The sequence below is a fragment of the Malus domestica genome, chromosome 04 (genome assembly GCF_042453785.1).
Source record: "Malus domestica chromosome 04, GDT2T_hap1".
Lineage (NCBI taxonomy): Eukaryota > Viridiplantae > Streptophyta > Magnoliopsida > Rosales > Rosaceae > Malus > Malus domestica.
In genome coordinates, this window is record NC_091664.1 from 22,449,527 (window position 1) to 22,476,045 (window position 26,519).

Here is a 26,519-nt window from a genome sequence, read left to right on the forward strand (position 1 = left end):
GATGCTAGTATGATTAAAGCCGTGACTTTCATTACTGCATTTAGCAATATAAATAAGTGTTGGATTGGTATAATCCTACTGGGATTTAGAGATCCCATCTATATCAAATATATGAGTTTACCAGATCTCAGCGAAGAAGAAAATGCAATACCAGATCTTAGTGAAGAAGAACAAATCAAAGCATGTGCTTGGTTGATCGAAAATGACAAGCAATTTCTCATGTTGAAGACTCTCCCAATTGAGAAGAAAAAGAATATGGTATTATTGCTTACTTCACGAGGCGCATAAGATTGTTTTCATTATGTTTCTCATTTTAGTGTTTTTCAGTAAGACATTAGTTAGAATAAAAGTCTTGCATGTCACAAATGTTGGTTGACATTTGCAAGTGTGCTTTACAGGGGTTTTCCTATTTCAATCAACTCTTATCATATTATTGCAAACGTTTTTTCCCAATTAAATATTATTGCAAACCTTTGATAAGTTCTTAATTGCTGGAAAATTTAGACAGTTTTCCCTTTAGTGCGGGTTTGGCAGCCCCAGTCTTGGGGGTTTGATGACCTTTATCATTGATGACTTTGTTACCAGTTTAACATTTTTCTTTTTTCAAATTTGTATTCCTCTATGGAATACAAATTCTAGGGAATATCCAAACAATGAAAATTGTAAATCCCTTCATTTTGCAATTTCCATTTATCCAACATCCAAACATTGAAATTTCAATTAACAGGATTTCAATTACTGGGAATTGTAATTCTCGTCATTTAGAATTCTATGAAAATTTAGAAATTCTCCATCCAAACATAGTGTAATGTTCTTAGAATTCTTGGCCAACTCAAGTAACTAAAAAAAAGTCTACTCAGATGTCAAACCACTGTCAAATCAAAACATAAATGGAGCTAGAGAAGAGAAAAATTTTCAAGGCTCGCACATGTCAAAGCCATTTCCATGCACGATGCTTGAGGGGACAATTGTTAAGCTATATATTTTCACAAATAAAATATATTAGCAAGTCTTATTAAAAACAGGGAGACTTAAGAGAAAAATAAAAATAAAAAAATAAAAAAATATATTCTACACCTGCACGTACGTGGACTATGACAAGTCTGATGGAGTTTTGTCATCTATGTGCCAACCAAGTATAGAGATCATGTGTGTCTAGAACTCTCCAAAAACCCCCACGTTCTCCACTCAAGTGATGGCTTTCTCTGAGCATCTCCACACCGCAGGAAAATAGCATCCTACTAGCTTCAACTGCCATGTCCACTTTTTCGCCTATAAAAAGGCATCAAACCAAAGCAAAGGGGGAGGACACAAAAAGAAGAAGAGAGACTCTGCAGAAATTAAGAGAAAAATTGAGAGAAAAGATAGCAACGAAGGGGAGTGACAATTAAACCTTGCAGAAATTGAAGCTCACAGAGAAGAACGAAAAAAAAAAAAAAGAGGAGACACCGCAGAAATCAAAAGAGAAATTGAGAGACAAAAAGAACGATGCAGAATGACGGTGAGGAACGAACCACAAAGAAGAACAAAGAAAGCAAGAAAACGAAAGGCACAAGGGGTGCACACGACAAAGAACAGCAAAGTACCCAAAGGTATCAAATCTTTGTCTTTAATTTATTCTTGGTTTTGTGTATTAGGTGCAGCTTTTTGCAGGATCAATAAAAGAGGAACTTGGCTTTTCCTTTTTCACCAAAGCCAGAAAGATGGATGGGAAAATTTCCCCATGGCAACCAAAAGATAAGGGAAGAAAAAAAATATGTTCTCCTTCTTCTACAATCTTGCCGACAACGGGTAAAGAGCAACCCACCCTTTTAATAGGGGGCGTTGCTTTGAAAAAACCCAGTCACCACCCTCATTTCAAGTTCCCCGTGACACTTCCTCTCTCCGTCGAGTCACTGACTACCAGTTTATTCTTCTCCGGCGGTTTCGAACCATATAGTATAAATCCGTAGGTCTTTGGAGATCTGCAACTACCAAAAAAAAAAAAAAAAAGAGATCAAATCCAAGTCTCTCAACAGTGGCAGCATGATCAGACCACCAATACCAAACAGAAGACCAAAAATGGAACGCAGCAGTGTAGTGTTCATTCTCCCTCGTCCTCTTCTTCTTTTGGCCAAGCAGCAGCCATGTCGTGATCTCTGCCCAGCAAGTTCGTCCATGCCAAGAAGAAAAATGAGTAGTTTGTGCCGCTGCAGTTAGTTCCATGAATTTTTTCGGGGTGGTCTAAACCACCCCGTGAAGTTCCAATCAAACTTGAAAGTTCCGTGAGAGTCCCGACGCCATGCTCTGTCTTCTCAAAGTTGAAGATGTCAACACTGCAGCAACAAGCATGAACATGGAAAAACAACATGAAGCATGGACTAGCGACAACAAAATTAGCCTAAGTCTTCCTGCGTTACAAAGGGTGCCAGAATGATGCCAACTTTATGCACTAGCGGGAATGAAGATTGCATTTAGGTCACTAACGGAAGAGAGAATACAAAGGGCTGCTCAAGCATCTAGAAGGTTTGCAAAAGAAAAGATGGTTTGTAAAGGAAAAGTGAGTAAAATTGACAGATGCTACGAGACTGTTTGGGCCCAAAATATTGGTTTGGGCCGAGATGTATTCTCGGCCCGAAAGGCCGTACAAAAAAGGTTATTGTAGATTATTTAGTTCGTGGGCTTCCTAACCTAGTTCAGTCAAGTCATGCTGCGAGACGAGTAATTGAATCCTGGTGCAATAAGGAGTCTCAGCAAGATATGGATAGAAGTGAATTCGGTTTGATAAAGGACTAGGTTCAAAGTCATAGTGAAAATAGGACTGGTCGAGATGGTGTTTGATGAGAAGAGGAAATCCTAATCCGAGTAGGGTTTTAACTCGATCTAGAAAGTGCCTGGTGTTACAAATAAAAGAGGCCGTGCATCGTTCAAGGCCCCTCCAATTCCACACACAACTGCCCTGCGCAAATTTTCTTAACAACCTTGAGATATTTTCCTTTTCTTTTTCGCTGACACACCTTCAGTTTGGATAAACAGTACTGTGAAGGCAACCGATGATATCTTCAGTCGGCATAGATAACACTGCGGTGAGGGTGACTGGTTATCTATCCAAGTATCGGTCGAAAAGGATTTCCGAATCCTTATTGGTCGAGGTCATCTCATTAGTCTTCTCAGCGAAATGAGGTGTTACGGTTTATTAGGCTCGGCTTACTGCACGCCGAGTTAGTTTATGATTGCATGCTCTCAAGTGGGATTTAGAGTTCGGCATTCCAACGGCCGAACCACGTTTATTGTTAAGACATATATTCGCTTTGTGTATTTGTGCCCTTACACTTTGGTGTTGATTCGACATGAGTTTACTCTGACGAATACCATCACTGTGACCGAATCCGACGTCGATGATTTGTGAACTTCGTAAGAATAGTAGCCTTGTCTTTAGGTTCAAGAACCCAAGAGGCCGAGACGTGTTCCTTCCTGGGTCGCAATCGCAAGATGCAGAAGTCGGTCGCGCATTCAACACAACATTAGCATATTTTACTCCTCGGTCGAGCTCGGCCGACGAGTTGGCATGCCCTGCATTCAACCGAAGGACATAGTTAGCCCATATATTACTTGGCCTGCGAGCCACGTAGGCTTGGTAGTTTTTAGAGTCAACATTTTGGCACGCCCAGTGAGACTCAGTGCTAAACTACGAAGTTCATGCCAATTGAAACATGATCGGTTAAAAAGAAAACAACTATGGGAAAATCAACAACCGATTTGCCAATTCAGAACATAGGACAAAGTGTATCACATGCACAGAATCCCCTTAGTGCCGTGACACCTGAGTCCACAAGCGCGACTCGCCGAGAAAAGGAAATTGGTCTCGGCGGTCAGCTTTGCAGTCTAGAAATCCCTAACAAGAACACTTGTGTCCTTAATGAAGGGATAATGGAGGACTGTGATGAGGATGGTGGTGAAGGCTTTGATCCACCAACAAGATCGTTTATTCGAAGACGACTTGACGAACAATCTAGGGCGGTTGAACAGACATTTAGTTGAGGAATCAATAAACTGCACGATGTGATACGCAGTAATAGTGACGTACAAAACAGATTGCTTGAAATACTGGTTAGCAAGGTCTGCGAGACAAGTCATTCGATCTTTCCCGGCACTTGCCACCAAAGAATAATCTGTTGCCAGTAGTACATGCCGAGCCAATTCTTACTCGACTTAAGCCAATTGACTTAGAAAAAAAAGGAGGATCGAGTAGCAGGATAGATAGACCTGACCAGAAAGTAGAAGTAACGTCCGTCGATGTAACCGAGGTCCAGCGGATGATTGATTCGGCCATGAAAAAGGGGTCGAAGTTCCCTAAATTGATCTATCCGTATCCAGCTTACGTGGAACAGTTCGAATATCCTAAAGGTTTCAAAATTCTAGATTTTAGTTTTTTCGTTGGAGAATCGTCTTTATCCTCGTTAGAACATATGGCCCATTTCACAAGCTGCCAACAGTGATTTCCACAAGCTGCGGTTGTTCAACTTTTCGTTGACAGGTTCAGCATTTGCTTGGTATAACAACCTTTCACCCAATTCCATCCAAAGCTAGGAGGAATTGGTCGAGAGATTTCACGAGCAATTTTATCGGCCAGGGATGGAAATGTCAGTTTCTTCGTTGGCAAGGATGGCTCAAGCGTCTAATGAGTCACTAATGGATTATCTTACCAGATTTAAATCAGCCAGGAATTGGTGCCGAGTACCTCTCCCTGAAGTTGAGTTTGTTAGACTTGCTTTAAACGGACTCGATGTAGAATACAAAAAGAAATTTTTAAGGGCAAACTTTCAGGATATGTATGAATTAGCCCAGCATGTTGAGCAATATGACTATTTGCTCCGAGAATAGAAGATGTCAAAACCCTCATCTAGAGGGACGATTTACAAAAATCCTACGGTCAATTACGAGTCGACCGAAGGCGAGGAATCTTAGTACGTCAGCGTGGACGCGGCCGAGATAGTAATAGATAAACCATACGTGTGCAAGGCATTGACTCAAATTAATTCCAAAGAAGTCAAAACCCGCTCGGCCACTGAAGAAACAGTAAAAACATCAAAAGTTTATACCTTTGATATCACAAAGGCTTAAGTAATTTTTGATCAATTGTTATCAGCGAAGATCATTAAACTTCGGCCATGGCATAATATTCCCAAGGCCGAAGAACTTAAAGGAATGACATATTGCAAATACCATAACTCGACAAAGCATGCAACAAACAATTGTGTCATATTACGTGATGATATCCAGAGCTGGATTGACAAAGGCAAGCTAAAGTTTCCTGAAAAACGCATGACGGTTGATACAGATCCATTCCCTTCAGTGACAGTCGGCATGGTAGACGCCCGTTTGCCCAAGAGCAAAGGAAAAAAGAAGGTCGAATTTACCCCAGTACAACATATCCGGAAGCAAAGCTCCCAGCCTCGACTCAAGATCGATCTATTTTCCAACGCGCCACCTACTGAGCTATCAAGACTGGCAGTAGTTGAACCAATGTCGAACTATAACGACGAAGAAAATGGCGGGCCAATAGTACCACAGATCCTAAAGAAAGGTTCCCAACCTCGACTTAAGATCGATTTGTTTTCTAATGCACCACTTACCGAACTCTCAGGACCTACTATAGTTGAGTCCATGTCAGACTCCAGTGAAGATGGAAATGGCGGGCCGATAGTTCTGTGTAGCAATTGTAAGGCACACATTGTATTAATCGAGCCCAAAGGGAAACTGTCTCTGATGCAGATGCCGACATCACAACACTAATCGGTAATTATAGCAAAACCTTCAAATGAACCTAGTGAAGGCCAGCGCCAGAAAGTATTCGACTGGCTCGGCCTAAGGAAATAAACAGATGGTTCTACATCGGTCAGACGACGCCTTGATTTCGACACACCGTTTTACAACGAGGACTATTATTCCCAATTTCAGTAGTTCGAGCTCATTAGCAAATAAAAAAACCTTCAGGCCACCTGAACTACGTAACCAACGTTGGTACAACTACAATTCTCCCACTGGCATGTATACCGCGCTATCCAAATCTCAGAAACGTTGACGTCAGCGTATAGATTGCTTGGCTCGACAAAAAGCTGCCCAGCCTGTTTCAACCACTAAATGACAGCCGAAAGAGACAGCAGGAAGCGGAGATGATCGACCAACCCCAACAATCATGGCTGAATTACAAGGGCAGAAGGAAACCAATTGGGACTTTGAAACTACCATTGAAGCAGCCGAGAAGCGGATCAAACTTCTTCTTCGGCCCGGGGAAATGAAAGCTCGTTTCGAGCAATTTAAGAAAGTGGTCGAAAGCCAACAGTTTCCGTTACCGTTGAAAGAACCTCTAATCAAAGTTCAATGGAATTTGCACCTTCTATTCCTCGACGAATCATTAGAATATATGAAAGAATTTCACAAGAAATATTCCGCTAACGACTTGTATGAATTGCCGAAGGCCTGCCAAGAAACTCTTGACATGGCATTAACTTGCCCCGATGCTGAGCAGATTATCTAAAAAATCACCGATCCAGCAATGAAAGCCAAATTCTAGCACATTCGAGAGGCTAAGGTTCTCGGCTTTGAGGTTGACCCATACACGGATATTGACACAGTCGAATTCCCTTTTTCTCTTGAAGACCTTCAACATCTTCGGTATCATTTCGAAGTTTTTTCGGCCATCTCCTTGTTTGGCTTAACGGCCGATGAGACAGAGTGTGTGGCACGACTGGACGAGCTCCCAAAATACGGCAGGAGCAGAGTTCGACATCAGATGCATGCAAGCCTGAAGATGACAGTCAACAGGATACAGCGACGGATAGTATAGTGCAAGCTCTAGAATATGTTAAAACACACAGCGAGCCGGCCGTGAACGCTCCGACACACGATGTATAGTCTTCACAACTCCGGAAGAGGATGACCAGGATCCAATGGGCCCTTCAGTCCTTGAAAATATGGAAATCAGTATGGTCCATGTTCTACCGACCGAATTTCAGCTAACTACACGCCAACCAAGTTCCTTGGATGGCGATGTGGTCACCGAGGAAGTAACACAAGTTGATTTCGTCACTACGACGGAGGATGAGTCACCAAACGGCGACGATAAACTTAAAACAACCTTGGATATCTTGTTTCCCTGTTTTTCCTCGACTAACCTTCAGCATTTAAAACCGTTGTATGTCATGGCCCATATTGAAGGCTACCCAATATCCAAGATTTTCGTTGATTGTGGAGCAAGGTTCAACATCATGCCTGTATCCGTCATGAAAGCATTACGATGATCCACCGACGAACTCATTCCTTTAGGAATAACCATGAGTAGCTTTGTTGGTAACAAGTCTCAGACAAAATGGACCTCCCTCTAGAGGTAAACATCGTAGGTCGCAATCACATGACCGTATTTTTTATCGTCGACTCCAAAATCGAATATAATGCTTTGCTCAGTAGGGATTGGATTCATTAAATGAATTGCATTCCTTCTTCTTTATATCAAGTTCTCATTTTTTAGGATGGTAAATCAGTTGTGGTCCACCCGGCCGACACTTAGCCGTTTGAAACCAACATGATTCAGGCCCGCTATTATGATGATTACGTTGGCTATATTACCCTACAGGGTTTTAATGAAGATGGACGGTCGACCCAGATCTCAATCCAAAAAGCCATCGAGGTAGGCGCCGAGACTGTCCACCAGGATTCGGCGAGACTCGGTTTGGCCAATTTACTCCCCACTACTGATGATTGACATCAAAAGCGAAAGGCGTCGGGCCGCGGTTTCATTCACGATGGAACAGCTGCTGGCCCATTTGTATGCTATTTCCAAGCACCCACATTCTGACATCAACTTAATCGAATTTTTGGTCGAAGAAGATAACGGCTCGGTACTATCATTGGATAAAGTTTAGGTTGCATCGGCCGAGCTCGACAACAGCCGACCCTAAGTTAAGGATCCTCTAGAGGAAATAAATGTTGGAACGGCCGATGATCCTTGGCCGCTCTTTATTAGTGCGTTATTACCCCATGCCATGAAAGTTAAACTCGATCAATTGCTTCGCGAGTTTAAAGATTGTTTTGCTTGGAGTTATCATGAAATGCTGGGTCTCGAACGGACCCTTGTCGAACATGAATTACGTATCAAACCTGGTTACAAACCTGTTCGACAACCTCTTCGCCAATTCTCGACCGAAGTACAACTCGACATAAAAGATGAAATTGTTTGACTATTAAATGCCGGGTTTATCTAAACCGCTCGATACGTCGAGTGGTTGGCGAATATCGTACCCGTGATCAAGAAAAATAGGGCCCTACGCATTTGCATTGATTTTTGAAATTTGAATTTGGCAACACCCAAGAATCCATATCCCATGCCAATTTCAAATTTGCTAATCGACGCCGTGGCTAATCATGATATGCTGTCATTTATGGATGGACATGCCGGTTATAACCAGATATTTATCGCTGAGGCCGATGTTCATAAAACTGCTTTTCGCTGCCCGGGGGCACTCGAAACCTACGAGTGGGTCGTCATGCCATTCGGTCTAAAGAACGCTGGTGCCACATACCAACGCGCGATGAATACCATTTTTCATGACCTAATCGGCACTACCATAGAAGTGTATATTGATGACGTTGTGGTCAAATAAAAAAGCCGTCGAACGCATGTTGATGATCTTTGGCACGATTTCCTTCGCATGCGACGACATAACCTTAAGATGAACCTGGCCAAATGTACCTTTGGTGTGTCGGCCGGTAATTTCTTAGGTTTTCTTGTCCACCATCGTGGCATCGAGGTCGACGTTAACAAAGCTCACATGATTATTGATGCCCCATCACCGACGACCAAAAAACAACTCCAGTTCTTGCTCGGGAAAATAAATTTTCTTCGCCGATTCATAGCCAATTCCGCTGGCAAAATGACGACATTCTCTACACTATTAAAACTTAGGGACTCAGACAAGTTTTAGTGGCGTGAAGAACATCAAGCGGCTTTCACACAAATCAAGGTTGCTCTCGCAACTCCATCTATCCTCGTACCGCCCTGACATGATAAACCTCTTAAGCTTTATGCTTACTCGGCCGATATTCAAAGGCCGAATCAGAAAATGGACACTGGCACTATCGAAGTTTAGTTTGCAGTACGTCCCACAAAAAGCCGTCAAAGGACAAATGCTTACTGATTTCTTAGCCCATCACCCTTCTCCTTATGGGTTCTGGGGTAATAATGTTGAAATTGGAATGGTGGGAGCACGTGACAATTATTGGACGATGTATTTTGATGGTTTCATCACGTTGACATCGGCCGGCGTGGGGATCGTCCTCAAGTCTCCACACCAACACCGTTGGTTCTTTTCCCTTAAGTTGGATTTCGATTGTACTAACAATCAGGCCGAGTACGAAGCCCTTGTTATCGGCCTTAGCGTGCTTCATGACTTGCGCACTACTCGTGTCCTCGTTTTCGACGATTCAGAGCTTGTGATCAACCAACTCAATGACACTTTTCGGTGTATGAGTTGCACTCTAGCGCCCTATCACATGGTGGCCAGTTACTTAGCGAAGTCGTTCGACGGTATCACATTCAATCATATTTCCCGTGGACGGAACACCGTCGCAGACGAACTCGCTCATATAGCCTCCGGAGCACAACTCTTGGGGGGCAAGAGTGGACCGATGATACCCATTTTACGGTAGTCATACCCGGCTTTGGTTAATCAACAAGTCATTTAGTGCAACCAAGTCATCCATACATGGGTAATGTCCTTACCTTCGTTATTGGAACGGGAGGATATCGTAGATATTTGCGCGGTCGAGACGCTACCAAACGACTGGAGAAGGCCAATTATGCAATACCTTGATGATCCAAGAGGCAAACATGACCGAAAGACAAGGGTCCACGCCACAAACTATGTCTCGTACCAAAACGAGTTGTATCGAAAAGGAGATGACGGTTTATTACTGTTACGCCTCGGCCCGCAAGAAGCCGCCCAAGCAATCACAGAGGTACACGAAGGAATTTACGGAGCCCATCAATCAGGACGTAAGATGCGTTGGCTACTTCGCCGACACGGTTACTTTTGGCCAAGCATATTGAAAGATTGTATCGAGTACGCACGAAGATGCGTCCAGTGTCAAATTCATGGACCCATCCAAAGGGCCCTGGTCGAATTACTTCATTCGGTCACCAAACCTTGGCCGTTCAAAGGATGGGCAATGGACATGATCGGTAAAATCACACCATCTTCTGGAGCAGCGAAACATGCATGGATACGCGTGGCAACGAATTATTTCACTAAGTGGGTCGAAGCAAAATCATACGCCAAATTAACATCCAAGAAGGTTTATGATTTTATGAGGGAACATATTGTGTCCAGGTTCGGCGTGCCATAAACGATCATAACTGATAATGGCACAGTCTTCACAGCCGAAAGGTTCAAAGAGTATATGGCGAGCTTAAAAATTTAGCTCGAGCAGTCCACACTATACTATCCACAAGCGAATGGACAAGTCGAAGCAAGTAATAAGGTTTTGATTGGTATTCTTGAGAAAATGATAAAAGAAAGACCTGGCATGTGGCATTTAAAATTGAATGAAGCCTTATGGGCATACCGAACTTCACCCCGGTTGGTAACGAGGACCACCCCATATGCGTTAACCTATGGACATGACGCGATGTTACCAGTCGAGCTAAGTGTAAATTCTTTATGAGTGATCGAGCAGAGTAGTTTGTCCAACGTCGAATATAATCAGGCCATGTTACAAGGGTTAGAAGATTTGGAAGAATATCGGCTTAACGCTTACAATCTTCTAGTGGCACAAAAGAAAATTGCCGAGCGAGCTTATAATAAAAAAGTCAAACAAAAAACGTTCGGCGAATGAGAGTTAGTTTGGCAAACTTTGTTACCCGTGGGAATTAAAGACCCCAGGTTCGGCAAATGATCGCCGAATTGAGAAGGAGCGTTTATCGTCCATAAAGTTCTCGGTAATGGGGCATACCATCTTAGAGATTGAACCGGTATTATTCACAAATTACCAATTAATGGAAAGTTTTTTAAAAAATACTACCCAGTCACATAGGAGATGCAAGAGTAAAAGCTTGTTTCATTTCATTAATAAGATGGTTTACAATCAAATTATTCTAAGGTGATGAAGGAATAGAGTTCCAAGAAGTGCCTTCAGCTCCAGCCACCTCACCTTGCCCATTATGACCTCGGCCTGCCTGTTTTTCTTATCCAACTTCAGCTGCTCGACTAGTTTCGCGTTCGCCGTAAATTCGGTTAGACAAGATTTCCCGCCCGACTCAAAGTCCATCGCAAGCTCAGAAGCAAGGGCCGACCTTTGTTTTGCCAGTTTGGCCATTTGACGGTTGAGGTTAACCAAGGCTTCCCCATTTGTCTTTAAAGCATCAATCTTCAGACGAAGAGTTTCCTGAACGGCCAGTGCAATTTTCAAGTCATCATCAGCATGAAGAGCGTTCTCGAGAATACTAAAGGATTCCCAAACTCACTCCAAGGCGGACGACGCCTGAACGACAGCCTCGGCGCTCATTTGACCATCTGCTCCGAGATCGTTTAGGCATGCACCCAACGAATCGAGTCATTTGTGCTTAAGGACTTGTGATGCCGAGAGAGATAACACTTCTTGTAGCTGAACTAGAGCAGCTGAATCGGCAGGTGCAGTCCTAGCGACCGAAGGACTAGCCGCTCCAGAAGTGCTCGACAAGAGAGCATTAAATTAGACTTCCCATAAAGGCTGCATATAAAAATCATGTTAAGTACAAGGAAATTATGAAAGAATATAGCAAGAAAGTTTTTGTTTTAAACCTGCCGAGAGGAGACTTCGGCCATATCTTTGGGTTCGTTGCTCAAACCTAAAGAACATAATGGCCGAGCCCAGTGCCTTAGACTACTTCTTAGTTCATGCAGCCGATGAAGGTTATCTATGTTCGATGACCACAGAAGAGGCCAAGAAATATAGATAACACCCTTCGGCGCATAGAATGTTCAATGAAAAGAATAGGTAGGCACCTGACATTCAGTATCTTCTTGGTTTAGAGATCTAAGGCAGAAAACTAACCAAACAAAGGCGGTAGGGGTACTTACGAAGGTCGAAATGGCTTTTTGGGAAGGAATGTTAAGGTCTTGGTTATACGGATGAACGGGTGTTTCTGCCGTCGCTTCTGGCTCGACGGCAGGTCGTTTGCCACGATCGACCGTAAAAGAGCCAACTTGGATAACCGCCTCTGACGCAGAGGGAGACGGATCGCGTGGTTGAAGGCGACTTGTCAATGGAATCTCATAACTCCAATCGCTCTCTTCTAGAACGACTACCGTGGGTTTTGGATTTTTAGGAAGTTTTTTCTCGACCGAGGGGACCGCCCCTTCTAAGGCAGGCGCAGCAGCTGGCCCCAAGGTTGCAGGCGTCTCGGCTAGTGTTGTAACAACTGGTCTAGTGACTTGAGGAACCGGCCGTACATAGGCTGTTTCTTTGGCCAGAATTGGCTTTTTCTCTGTCGAAGCTTGGACGACAGGAGTAGAAGGGGAAACACTAGGAGTCGTCGCTTCCATAATTTGACTGGAGATAACATGAATATCTCGTTCCCCTTTCCTCGCCAGCTTCTTGACCCGTTTTATAGGGTGAGGGAGGTCGAATGCGGTCTTGGCCTCTTGACGAGGCTGTTTGCTCAGCAAGGCCTGTGCGGTAGTCTTAGCCCTTTTGGAGATGGTTGATTTTTTCCCAGCCGCAGCCACAGCAACCACTTCTGTTTTTTTCAGTGACCGACCACCTGAGAAAGCAAGAGCAAATTAGTAGAGTTCAAAGTCGAAGGAAGAAGGTAGAAATAGACCGTTACCTTGAGATTGAGGGGCAGAAGCCTTATTGGGTCGACCGCCGAAGATCTTGTTCAGAACGTTTTCGACCGGAGCACCAAAAAAGTTTTGGGTATACTCTTCCCACCAATCACCGAAAGTGTTAGTGCTCAGAGATTCTGGAACGATTGGCCGAAGGCGGAATTTTTGGCACTGTTCTTGAAACTCTTTCTTGGCATCCTTACAATTCTTGTCTGACGAGACAGATAGGCGTCCTCGACTCAGCTGGGAGCGAAAGGTAAGAAGAGGCACCGGGCGACCCTGAAGATAGTCGAGTTGTCGAACAGTGAATTGGGGGTGATATACTTCCCAACTTGCTCGGTGCACGTCACACACAAGAGGAAGGTCGCGGGTAAGCACAAACGACCCCCAGGATTGACAAAGATCAGCATCCGCACTTCATGCTGATGTGGGGAGTTTGATCGATAAAGGATATTCTCGACAACGACAGATCAAGAATTCATCGTCGGAAATAGCATCAAGGCTAAAGAAGTATCTGAACACGTCTTTAGCTTGGTGATGAGGTATTGGTCGAGGGGCCACCTGAAGGGCCGAGTGCTTCAGTAGGTGGTAAGCTCTGGCCAAAGGGTGACAAAATAAACTTGTAGCCAGAGCTGGAATACCCAGAAGGGACTACTCCGGTGTGGGTCGATCTTATGAAGGGTCATCTTGGCCAAACAGCGCAAGAGATGGGCAAAAATGGCTGGACTGAGCGCCAGGGTGTGACCACTAGCCAGGGCTTCGGCCATCGGCATGTTCTCGACCAAGCATTTATTGGACTTGGCACAACAAATAAATTTGTTATACCAGTAGAAGAGGAAGGCTTCGTGTTCCCCCTGCCGTAGGTTCTCATCCCCTCGGCCAACAAAGTGGAGATAGAGAGTGTCGTAGTTGAGGAAGTTCTTATAAAGTTTCTGAACTTCCTCATTCGAGGGTTCTTGGCCCTCTCCGCTCAGCGTTTCGATGGCCCGATCATTGAAAAGAGCCTTCAGGTCAATGGTTGACGAGTACCCGGAGAGGGTAGCGTTAGCTGGGATGCCGAAAGGGGAAGTCCTTAAGATCGCGGTGATATCAAGGATAGTGGGGCCCATGGGGCCGAGGGGAAGAACCATGGTTTTGTTAGTTGAGCACCATAGGCTGAAGGCTGCCATAAGAAGCTCATTGTCCATGATGAGTTCCATAGACGAAAGATGAATGGCATCATAAATGCCAAGAGCTTTCCATTGTTCGCCGAAGATCTTTTCCATCCGAGCAACCTAAGCTTCCCAGGTCGCAATGTTTGAGGGCTAGGAGCCTTGAGGTTTCACCAAATCCCACCTCGATCATTCAAACCCTGACAGTAGGGGTGTTAGGCATGGATCCTTAAAGAGCTCGGTAATGGCCAGTGGTACTGTATTCTTGAAAAGTGGACCAAGGATTTGGTGGGGGGTGCTCATATCGCTCTCAAAGCGCAGAGTCTTAATTGAGCTCTAATCGATGATTGCCCCATATTTGTCGCATTCTTTAGAGAGCTTGGAAATGAAAGAGGCCATTGGAAATGGTTTCGAAGGATTTCTGGGAGAAAGCCAGGAGGTTTCTTTTAATCTTTGAGCAAGAGAGAGTTTGGAAAATTTGAAAGCGTAAGAATGAATGATAGAAGGCCAGGTATTTATAGACTCGTGGAATGGAAGACCAAATGGGGATAGTGATCGGGAAGATCGCTAATAATGATGGAGTGATGGAGAATATTAACAGACTCAGGAGAAAGAACAAAAAAACTCGCAGATTAAGGGGTCATGATGATATCGTGACGACATCCTTTTATAAAGAAATGATGTTTTGGTGTCCACACGAACTCGAGGGTACCGAAAGATTGGCAAATCGAGATTGCATGATGGCATGCGGCGATAGGTATATTGATTTGAAGATGTTTGGACATCCGCACGTCTTGAGAAATTCAAAAAATCTCGCGGATCAAGGGGATAATGATGAAAGGACACTTCAGGTTGGGCTGAGAAGAGAACACTTGATGAGATATCTGACGAGATTAAGATCGTGCAATCGTGCTTCATAAATGCTTATCGGGAGATGGAGCTTGGTATCGCTTCTTCAAGGTCAGGGCTCCATCAGAGACTTCAGGCTGAAAAAAGTCATCGGAAGCGATGGGGCAATGTTTGGGCCCAAAATATTGGTTTGGGCTGAGATGTATTCTCGGCCCGGAAGGGCGTACAAAAAAGGTTATTGTAGATCATTTAGTTCGTGGGCTTCCAAACCTAGGTCGGTCAAGTCATGCTGCGAGACGAGTAATTGAATCCTGGTGCAATAAGGAGTCTCGGCAAGATATGGATAGAAGTGAATCCGGTTTGATAAAGGACTAGGTTCAAAGTCATAGTGAAAATAGGACTGGTCGAGATGATGTTTGATGAGAAGAGGAAATCCTAATCCGAGTAGGGTTTTAACTCGGTTTAGAAAGTGCCTGGTGCTATAAATAGAAGAGGCTGTGCATCGTTCAAGCCCCTTCCAATTCAACACACAACTGCCCTGTGCAAATTCTCTCAATAACCTTGAGATATTTTCCTTTTCTTTTTCGCCGACACACATTCAGTTTGGATAAACAGCACTGTGAAGGCAACCGATGATATCTTCAGTGGCATAGATAGCACTGTCATTGTAGAACCAACCGGTCTTGTAGCATCTTCAGTCGGCATAGATAACACTGCGGCAAGGGTGACTGGTTATCTATCCAAGTCTCAATAAAAAAGGATTTCCGAATCCTTATTGGTCGAGGTCATCTCATTAGCCTTCTCGGCGAAGTGAGGTGTTACAGTTTATTAGGCTCGGCATACTGCACGCCGAGTTAGTTTATGATTGGATACTCTCAAGTGGGATTTAGAGTTCGGCATTCCAATGGCCGAACTAAGTTTATTGTTAAGACATATATCCGCTTTGAGTATTTTTGCCCTTACACTTTGGTGTCGATTCGGCGTGAGTTTACTCTGACGAATACCATCATTGTGACCGAATCCGACGTCGATGATTTGTGAACTTTGTAAGAATAGTAGCCTTGTCTTCAGGTTCGAGACCCCAAGAGGCCGAGACGTGTTCCTTCCTCAGTCGCAATCTCAAGACGCAGAAGTCGACCGCGTACTCAACACAACATCAGCATATTTTACTCCTCGGCTGAGCTCGGTCGACGAGTTGGCACGCCCCGCATTGAACTGAATGACGTAGTTAGCTTATAGATTACTCGGCCTACGCGCCACGTAGGCTTGGTAGTTTTTAGGGTCAACAGAGACAAATGGGGAAAAGAAAAGAATATGTTGTTCAAGAGTTTCACCCAAAGTCTTTGTGTTAGGAATTTGAAAGATAAGCAACATGGTCAAGAAGCTGCGAAGGAAAAGAAAAAAAAAACGAGTTTAATACTCAAAAGGAAAAGAAGAACTTCAGCCTAAAATATAAAGAGGTTTTTATCACATCGAAATTAAGTACAAATTGTGGATGTGATCTTCTTTTCACCACATGAAGTTCTATTTGGACTTGAAGAGTTCAACCCAAGTTCAAAGGAAAAGAAAAAAAACTTGCTATCAAACTTCCCAAAGTAATTGGGAAACTCACGTGGCAACCTTAGGAAAGATAGGCCTACTTTTGTTCCTACTACTTTGACTAAGTGAAACTCCAACACTTTTCAAGAGTAAGAGAGAAGTCTGTAAACAAAGTTCCTAGATATCCAATAGATGCTACACGCATCAAAGTTCCTAATTTCATTGGGAATGTTGCCCCATGTGAGAATTGAAGGAATAAAACAACATTTGTTTACTCACGTGACTTTACAAATTTTGAACTCTGTGATTAAATATTGGGCCAGACAATATGGCACTCACAATATGGAAAGGACATCGATTCCGTGGAGGATGTAAATCACTTCAAATGCTATAGATGCAAACTATCTTAAAGCATGAAGCTATATAAAAAAATCAAATGGCACAAAGCCCCATCAAATCTCAACAAAGTTACGAACTACGCCGGTTTGATTCCGTTAAGGATACGTAGGCAGTTTGATATCAAATTTTAGACGCAACCAAGAAGTCAAGACGAATCCCTGGTTTATATAAACTAAATTCACCTCTGCTGCTTTGATCAAGTAAATACAAATTCTACAAAGAGTAAGAGAAGTCTTCAAGCACAAGTTCCTAGACTTCCAATTAATGGATGCTGCTCATGCAACAAAGTTCCTAATTTTATAGGGAATGTTGCTCCATATGAGATTGAAGTAAAAAAAAAAATTTGTATTCACGTGAGCTTTATATTTTTAGACTCCGTGAATAAAAATAGGGATGGACACCACAAAGTCATGTCAAGTTTCAAATGGAATGAAGCGGTATCAAATGTCAAATGGCACGAAGTTGAAGGAAAAAAATCTTAAATGGCATGAAGCCGTATCAAATATCAAACAGCTTGAAGCTGTAACAAGACTCAAATGACATGAAGCCACATCACACTTCAACGGCTTAAAGTCTTCGCTCGCACGAGCTAAAACTGCACAAGGCACCAAAACGCTCTAATGGCTTAAAGTCCTTGCTCGCATGAGCTAAAACTGCACAAGACATCAAAAGCTCCAATGGTTTAAAGTCCTCGCCCGTATGAGCTAAAACTGCACAAGGCATTAAACGCTCCAACGGCTTAAAGTCCTCGTCTGCATGAGCTAAAACTGCACAAGGCATCAGTTGCTCCTTGCCTGCACGAGCTGAAACTGCACAAGGCATCAAACTCTAACAAAACACATAAGGAACTATGAGTGACTTGATCCCTCAACGAGGGTACGTAAGCAATCTAGGGCTCTACCTAGACGCAGTCACAAAATCAAATAAACACCCAAATCCCCAAGTTATCATTTATTCATATTAGAATCAAAAGGTATTCCATTCCTAAATGAAGGGTTGTAATTAATAGGAGCGTAGCCAGAAAGATGGATGAGAAGTGTTCCCTATGGCAGCCAAAAGATAAGGGAAGAAAAAAATCTCTTCTCCTTTCTCAACAATCTTGCCGACAACGGGTAAAGAGCAACCCACCCTTTTAATAGGGGGCATTGCTTTGAAAAAACCCAGTCACCACCCTTATTTCAAGTTCCCCGTGACACCTCATCTCTCTCTCGGTCGAGCAGCACCGAGTCCCTGACTACCGGTTTATTATTCTCCGGCGGTTTCGAACCATATAGTATAAAGCCGTAGGTCTCTGAAGATCTGCAACTACAAAAAAAAAAAAAAAAAAAAAAAAAAAGAGATCAAATCCAAGTCTCTCAACAGTGGCAGCAGGATTAGACCACCAATACCAAACAGAAGACCAAAAATGGAACGCAGTAATGCAGTGTTCACTCTCCCTCGTCCTCTTCTTCCTTTGGCTAAGCAGCAGCCATGCCGTGATATCTGCCCAGCAAGTTCGTCCATGCCAAGAAGAAAAATGAGCAGTTTGTGCTGCTGCAGTTAGTCCCATGAATTTCTTCGGTATGGTCTAAACCACCCAGTGAAGTTCCAATCAAACCTGAAAGTTCCGTGAGAGTCCCGACGCCATGCTTCGTCTTCTTAAAGTTGAAAATGTCGAACACTACATCAACAAGCATGAACATGGAAAAACAACAAGAAGCATGGACGAGCGACAACGAAATCAGCCTAAGTTTTCCTGCGTTACAAAGGGTGCCACAATGACGCCAACTTCAAGCACCAACGGGAATGAAGATTGCTCTCAGGTCACTAACAGAGGAGATAATACAAAGGGCTGCTCAGGCATCTAGAAGGCTTGCAAAGGAAAAAATGGTTTGCAAAGGAAAAGATGGTTTGTAAAGGAAAAGTGAGTAAAATTAACAGATGCTACAAGACAAATAGGGAAAAGAAAAGAATGTGTTGTTCAAGAGTTTCACCCAAAGTCTTTGTGTTAGGAATTCGAAAGATAAGCAAAATGGTCAAGAAGCTGCAAAGGAAAAGAAAAAAAAAACAAGTTTAAAACTCAAAAGGAAAAGAAGAACTTTAGCCTAAAATATAAAGAGGTTTTTATCACATCGAAAGTAAGTACAAATTGTGGATGTGATCTTATTTTCACCACATGAAGTTTTATTTGGACTTGAAAGAGTTCAACCCAAGTTCAAAGGAAAAGAAAAAAACTTGTTGTCAAACTTCCCAAAGTAATTGGGAAACTCACGTGGCAACCTTAGGAAAGATAGGCCTACTTTTGTTCCTACTACTTTGACTAAGTGAAACTCCAACACTTTTCAAGAGTAAGAGAAAAGTCTGTAAACAAAGTTCCTAGATATCCAATAGATGATGCACGCATCAAAGTTCATAATTTCATTGGGAATGTTACCCCATGTGAGAATAAAACAACATTTGTTTACTCACGTGAACTTTACAAATTTTGAACTCTGTCCTTCATTTGGGAAATGAATACCCTTTGATTCAAATATGAATAAATCATAACTTGGGGATTTTGGTGTTTATTTGATTTTGTGACTGCGTCTAGGTAGAGCCCTAGATTGCCTACGTACCCTCGTTGAGGGATCAATTCACTCGTAGTTCTTTATGTGTTTTGTTGGAGTTTGATGCCTTATGTAGTTTCAACTTATGCAGGCAAGGAGCAACTGATGCCTTGCGCAGTTTTAGCTCATGCAGATGGAGACTTTAAGCTGTTGGAGCGGTTGATGCCTTGTGCAGTTTTAGCTCGTGCGGGCGAGGACTTTGGGTCATTGGAGCATTTAAATTTGATTTGGCTTCATGCAATTTGAAATTTGATACGCCTTCGTGCCAGTTGACATATCTTTGTGCCATTTGAGATTTTGTTGAGGCTTCATACCATTTGATATTTGACTTTTTCTTCGGCTTCGTGCCATTGGGTTTTGTTGCGGCTTTGTGCCATCAAAATTTAATACGGCTTCGAGCCATTGAATCGGCTTTGAGCCATTTGAGTCAGCTTGGTCCCATTTAAAGTGGTTTTGTGCCGTTTAAGCGTAAAGTAAAATTAAAGGGTTTATTTCTGATAAACCCACTAATATTTTGGCATTTGACTTTGGCTTGGTATCATTTCTTACTACATGTTTAATTTTACTTTTCCTTTTCGTTTGCACTTTCTTTCTCTAATAGGTTCCATAGGAATTCAATCCTATTTGAAATAAGACTTTGAATGCATGAAAGCTGGATCATTTTTTAGGGATGTGATATCCACACACCCTTTTTTACTTCTCACACACCCTTCTAATTTTGGGTCGTCGGATCGAATGAATTGAAGAAGATCAACGAACAGAAATTAACAAAGGGTGTGTGAGAAGTAAAAAGGGGTGTGTGGATAGCACACCCCATTTTTTATTGTGAAAAAGACTTGTTTTGACTTGTCTTTCCTTTGTCTTGGGAACCTTGTCAGTTTGTCTCCATGCTTTTCACAAAGCCCATAATTTAGATGGGAACCATGACTTTCCTTTGTTCTCCACGTGAGTGGCTTTCCTGTTATCAAGGAAGGAAGACCATTTTACTCTTTGTAGAATTTGTAATTACTTGGTCGAAGTAGCATGAGTGAATTTAGTTCATATAAACTAGAGATTCGTTTCGGTTTCACTGTTGCGTCTAAAACTTGATATCAATCTCACTCCAGTTTCAACAATATAAACTAAGTTAGGATTTTGAGCAGCAATAAGTTTTCTCATACCATCAGCTTAGGGTAGAAATAGGACTCCTAACGTTCCAACAAGCAAACTGGAATATGGAAAGGGAGATGGAATTTGGACCTAACCAACGAATAACATTTTGGGTGTCCTTACCAACTGCAATTCTAGAAAACACAAATGATATCATCAGATATCTTTTGAGAGAGAGATGACGATGATTTTTTAGAGAGAGAGAGAGAGAGAGATGTATGGACTCGAATAGTGGTGCAAAATTGAACATGACTAGTGTAGTTGAACTAATTAAAACATAACATTCAATATGGTGCGGTTTCGGTTTCGGTGCAGTTTTGAAAACCCAAAACTGAAACCAAACCGTTTTCTTTGCCGCAGTTCGGTTTCAAAATTGCAACCGTTTCAAAATTGCAAAACCAAACCGTTCAGTGCGGTCCGATTCGATTCGTGTTTCAGTTTTCGGTTCCAAGTGCCCACCCCTACAAAGTATGCGACCTTTGTTAGTATTTATTATGATAGTGCGTTAATCATCATTTTAGCATTTTATTTTTTTAATATTTTAATTAATATTGGGGGTTTTGAACATTAGTTCTTGCACAAGATTAAAATTTAAAAAAAAACTTGGTGCGAGATTACATATTCAATTTAATCCCTTAAAGTGTACTTTTATCAAAATTTACATTGAATTTTTGTTATTTAACGTGTATTTTTATTTAATCTCTCCACATTAAATTTTAATTTTATTAATATGCACATATTTAGTTCTTTAATTATAAATGAACATAAATGAGAAAATATTAAAAGAAATTTTTGATACAAAAATATATAATTACATAAGTGTACAAAAATGATTGTGCCGAAATATATAAATTGACTTTTTGTACTGAAATTTTTGTACCTACATGATTGTACCGAAATATACTATAATGAACCTAAATGTATGTACCGAAATGTATTATATTGAATTAGTATACCTAAATGTATTAAATTGAATTAATGTACCTAAATTTCAATACCGAAATGTATGTACCAAAATATACGTACCGAAATGTATGTACTGAAATATAGTATATTGAATAAATGTACCTAAAAGTCAATACTCAAATGTGTGTATCAAAATATACGTACCGAAATGCATTATATTGAATTAATGTACCTATATGTTTGTATCGATGGATATATCAAAATATATATTATAAAAAAATTAGTTGCCTAAATGTAGACATTAAAATTTATTATGATGAATGAAATAAAAATTAAATTTAAATGTAATTAATACATGAAAATAAAAATAAAAAGATAAATAAAACATCAAAATATAACTAATAAATGAGATGATTAAATATACTAGGAACTAAAATTAGATTTTAATCTTACACAAGGTTATAATCTAAAACTCATCTTTTTAAAAAAATTAAAATGAAGTTTTCTAATTAATATTTGTATCTCAATCGTTCAATCTCTCTCCAACACCTCTAAACTTGTTAAGTGCCCCCTTATTTGACATAATTAACATTTACATTTAGAGTGATGTTATTCTCACCTCAATGTCTTATCTTCCCACCCATCTTTTAATGAATTTTTTAATTACAAATTTGTCCATTTACAAAAAAACTGATAAAGACATTAATTATCTTGTTTTGCTTAGTTTAACAATTTAAAAAAAAAAAAAAAGGTTGAGCATGGGAGACAATTTGTCTACCTTAAACCCTAACTCATATTTTCATCTCCTTTCATTCAGAGAAAGTAAAAAAATAGCAATGAACTTAGAAGATGACACTTCTACGGAGGAGGTAGAAGATTATGTTTCCATTGAAAAGGTAGAAGAATAATTTGTGTGTAGGTTATTTGAATTTATCCATCGTATTTTTAAATTTGTAGTTGTCGAATTCTTTTGAATTTGGATACCTCTGTAGTTTCCATTTGAATTTGCAGATCTTAGTGGTTTTCATTTACATATTATTGTTACATTTTGTAAGAGACAAATTTATAATTTCACATTGTACGTATATATTAAGGGTTATTTTGGGAATAATAGTGGATGAGAAAATAGCATTTTAATTTTTTAACTTTTTAAGGTGGGTGGGATTATAACGTGGGTGGGAAAATAAGGCAATGGGGTGTGTCTTTTAGCTTTCTACGTTTATTAGTAATACTTATTATAATAGTGAGCATTATTTTAACATTTAATCTTTTTAATTTTTTAATTAATATTTGTATCTCAATCATTTCTTCGCTTTTGTCCCTTCTCTGTCATTTGAGCAAATATCCCCAATCTAAAAATCCCAAATTCTAATCTCAATCGCTAATTGAAATCCAATATTGTAATTGAATAACATATATTTCTGGGGTTTGGTAACACTTCGTTCATCTGTGCATCTTTGCTTTTTTCTTTTTTTTTTCAAATAACAGAGAGGGGAGAAGGGTAGGCCGACGGTGAATGGAGGCAACCTGTTTCCCCTTCTCACGGTGTCGATCGACTTTACTCTGTCACATTAGTCAGCCATCCCAAGTGAGATGGATTCATAACTCATATTTGACTCAAGAGTTAGAGCAAGTTGTGTAGGTTTAGGATTTAAATTTGAATTTTGCTTCAAGAATTGAAGTAGGTACAAAATATTTCAACCTTTTAATAAACAAATAAACAAAAAGATAAATATCTTAGACCTCTACTATTCCTTCGCACACCGATGTATAAATGGTGGTGTTTGTCACAATAGAGACTCCTATAGAGGATATGTACCCCAATTTCATGGCTGCATGGTAGCAATAATTGATGTTTGCCACTTAATTCAGTGTCCACTGTTTTTAATAGGCACCAATGGGCTGTGGGATGTTATGTCAATCGACGTAGCATGTCAGGTGGTGAAGAAGTGTCTTCGTGGCCGAATGAGGAGAGTTTCCATTGATGACGAACATTGGGTTTCTCCTAAATGTCCGAGGTCGCACATCTGAGGCAGTAGCAGTCTTGGCTGACGTAGCTATGGCTCGGGGAAGCAGAGATAACATTAGTGTGATTGTCGTCGACCTCACAAAAACCAGCTAGCCTGCATGCATTTTATTTTTTTAGTAAATATACTGTTTTCATAAGTTAACTCATAGTATTCTTTACCCCTTTACACATTCGAATTTGAAGTTACATAATTCCTTTGTTAATTGGGTAATTGAAGCTTATATATATATATATATATATATATATTGTGTGTGTGTGTGTGTGTGTGGATCATTCTTGGCTGTTTCATTATTCAGATACTAATTCATTTGTGTTAGAATCGTAGAATGTGTGCTGTTTAAATTAATGGGGTAATAAGAGAGTATATATAAGCCCTTTAGTACATCCTAATAAGGGGCAACTTACAATGGCTTCGGTTAGTTTTATCTTCTTTTTTTTGTTTTTTCTGGACAAGTGATATCGTTAGTAGATTAAGTTGTGTTAAGAAAGAGAGGGATTGAAGTCGCATTGAAGTGTATTAATAAGTATGATTGCTTTTCACAACCGAGGTCATCAAGTTCCATCTACTTTTTATTTTTGGGGTTTATAGAGGAAGTGGTATTTTCAGATAGGGTGTAGTCCTTTTATCTACCAACAGATTGTTGACGCATAAATAAAGATGCTCAATTGAATAGTAGCTACAAATATATAAGAAATAGAGAGGCTTGGCTCCTTAAGATTGAGGAGGAGTTTCTATTCAATTCATTAAGTGAACGGTTTATAAAATCTTGTACTTATTATAAGAACAGTTCATATTATAAATCATTCTATACAGATTACTTTGACAAAAAATCAAGGTTTTTAGTTAATCAATTGTAGTAAATAGATAGACGGTTTTTAATTCATTCATCTGTTTTTATATAGTTTGATGATTTATAATATTTACTTGGTTGCAGAGATGATCTTTATATAGTGATTTATATTATGAACGCTTCCGATCATAAGAATAAAGTTCCGTGAATCGGCTACATACATAGTAATTTAAGGAGGAACTTCTCCTCATTCATTGAGGAGCCAAGTTAATTCCCATATCAAATATCAACTTTGGGTATGATCATGAGATGTCAGAGAAACCAAACTCCCCCTTTTGAAAAGAAGCAATTCGTGATTAGGGAATAATGATTTCCTTCTTTATTTTATGAACTTACGATATAACTTTACATGCATGCTTGTTTAACATAACAATATGCACACCCTTTTCTATATATTAACAAATGCATAAACACCTTTTTCTACATCTACTACGGCATCCACCAGAAAATATTGTACTTTATCTACCTAATATTTATTAACACTATGAATCTGATGAAGAAATGAAAGGTTTACAGAGAAAGAGAGAGAGAAATGTAGAGACTTTTCAGATTACTTCATTAAGTTTTAATGCTTACAAGCTATGCTATATATAGTATTTTACACTTGTCATCTCATCTTTATCCACCTAACTAACTTTTAACCATTCAACTAACTGCCAACAATTCTCAACTGTATTAAGCTGACATGGCACACACCCTTATTCTACTAATGACCTATGTCTACACTTATCATCCCCTCTCAATCTCAGCTAGGTTTCCCGAGCTTGAGATTGCAACAATGTTTGAAGAAAGCTGGACCATGCAGTCCCTTGGTTAGAATATCTGCAATCTGATGCTCTGTTGAAATATACTGCACTTGTAAGTTTTTTCTTTGAACCTTCTCTCTGACAAAATGAAAATATGTGTCAAGGTGCTTGATCCTTGTGTGAAACACTGGATTTGAACAGAGAGCAAGAGCTGATAAATTGCCACAATGAAGTAAAGGTGGTTCCAGTACAAACTGATGTAAATCCTTCAACAAAAGCCTGACCCAAGCTATATCTGCAGCACAATGGGCAAGGGCCTTGTATTCAACCTCTGTTGAGCTTCTAGACACTGAGGATTGTTTCTTCGATTGCCATGATATCGGATTTTGACCCATAAATACTACAAAACCAGTAACAGATCTTCTAGTATTAGGATTTGCAGCCCAATCAAAGAGTTGAGAAAGCTGTGATAGAATGATCTGAAGATGAGGAATATGTGAGTCCACAGTGAATAGTGCCATGTACATATCTCAAAATTCTCTTGACAAGACCAAAATGTTCATATGTTGGATTAGTCATATATTGACATGCCAAATTAACAACATATGATAGATTAGGCCTGGTAAAGGTTAGATACTGTAAAGCACCAACCAAACTCCTATAGATACTTGGATCATCCAAAGGAGTACCTTCAGAAGCAAGAAATTGTGTTTGAGGTTTACATGGAGTTATAGTAGGCTTGCAACTGTCCATACCAGCCTTATGAATCAAATCTGTGGCACACTTTGATTGATTGATAAAAATATCCCCATTGGTCTTGTATTCAACCTATAATCCCAGAAAGTAAGACAACTTGCCCATGTCTTTTAAATCAAACACATCACTAAGTTCTTGAATGACAGATTGCACCTTTTAAGCATTGGCCCCTGTCATTATTATGTCGTCGACATAGAGTAACAAAGCAATTACATCAGTGCCATCATGCTTAATGAAGAGACTTGTATCTACCTGAGACATTTGAAATCCCATTGCAGGAAGATAACCTGTGAATTTGGCATTCCAGGCCCATGGTGCCTGTTTCAAACCATATAGAGACTTTACAAGTTTACAAACATGCCCTGGCTTAGATGAATCTACAAATCCTTGAGGTTGCTTCATATACACTTATTCTTCTAAATCACCATTCAAGAATGCATTCTTAACATCCAATTGCCGTAACTCCCATTTATAAGAAACTACAAGAGATATAATCATCCTAATTGTGGTATGTCTGACAACCGGACTGAAGGTTTCAAAATAGTCTAAACCATGTTCTTGAGTGAACCCTTGTGCCACTAAGCGTGCTTTATACCGAGAAATCGAACCATCTGGATTCTTCTTTAGTTTGTAAACCCATTTGCTACCAATGATTGATCTATGGTTTGGTGAAGGCACCAAAATCCATGTGCCTTGACTTTTTAAAACATCAAATTC

At 40.6% G+C, this 26,519-nt stretch overlaps 1 long non-coding RNA gene across 1 annotated transcript; it reads left to right on the forward strand.

Moving 5' to 3' along the window:
• The first annotated feature begins 1,284 nt into the window (after positions 1-1,284).
• LOC114824400 (uncharacterized) lies at positions 1,285-19,795 on the forward strand. Its single transcript, XR_003772698.2, has 2 exons — positions 1,285-1,592; positions 19,457-19,795. It is a non-coding gene; the product is annotated as an uncharacterized lncRNA (long non-coding RNA).
• Positions 19,796-26,519: the final 6,724 nt, after the last annotated feature.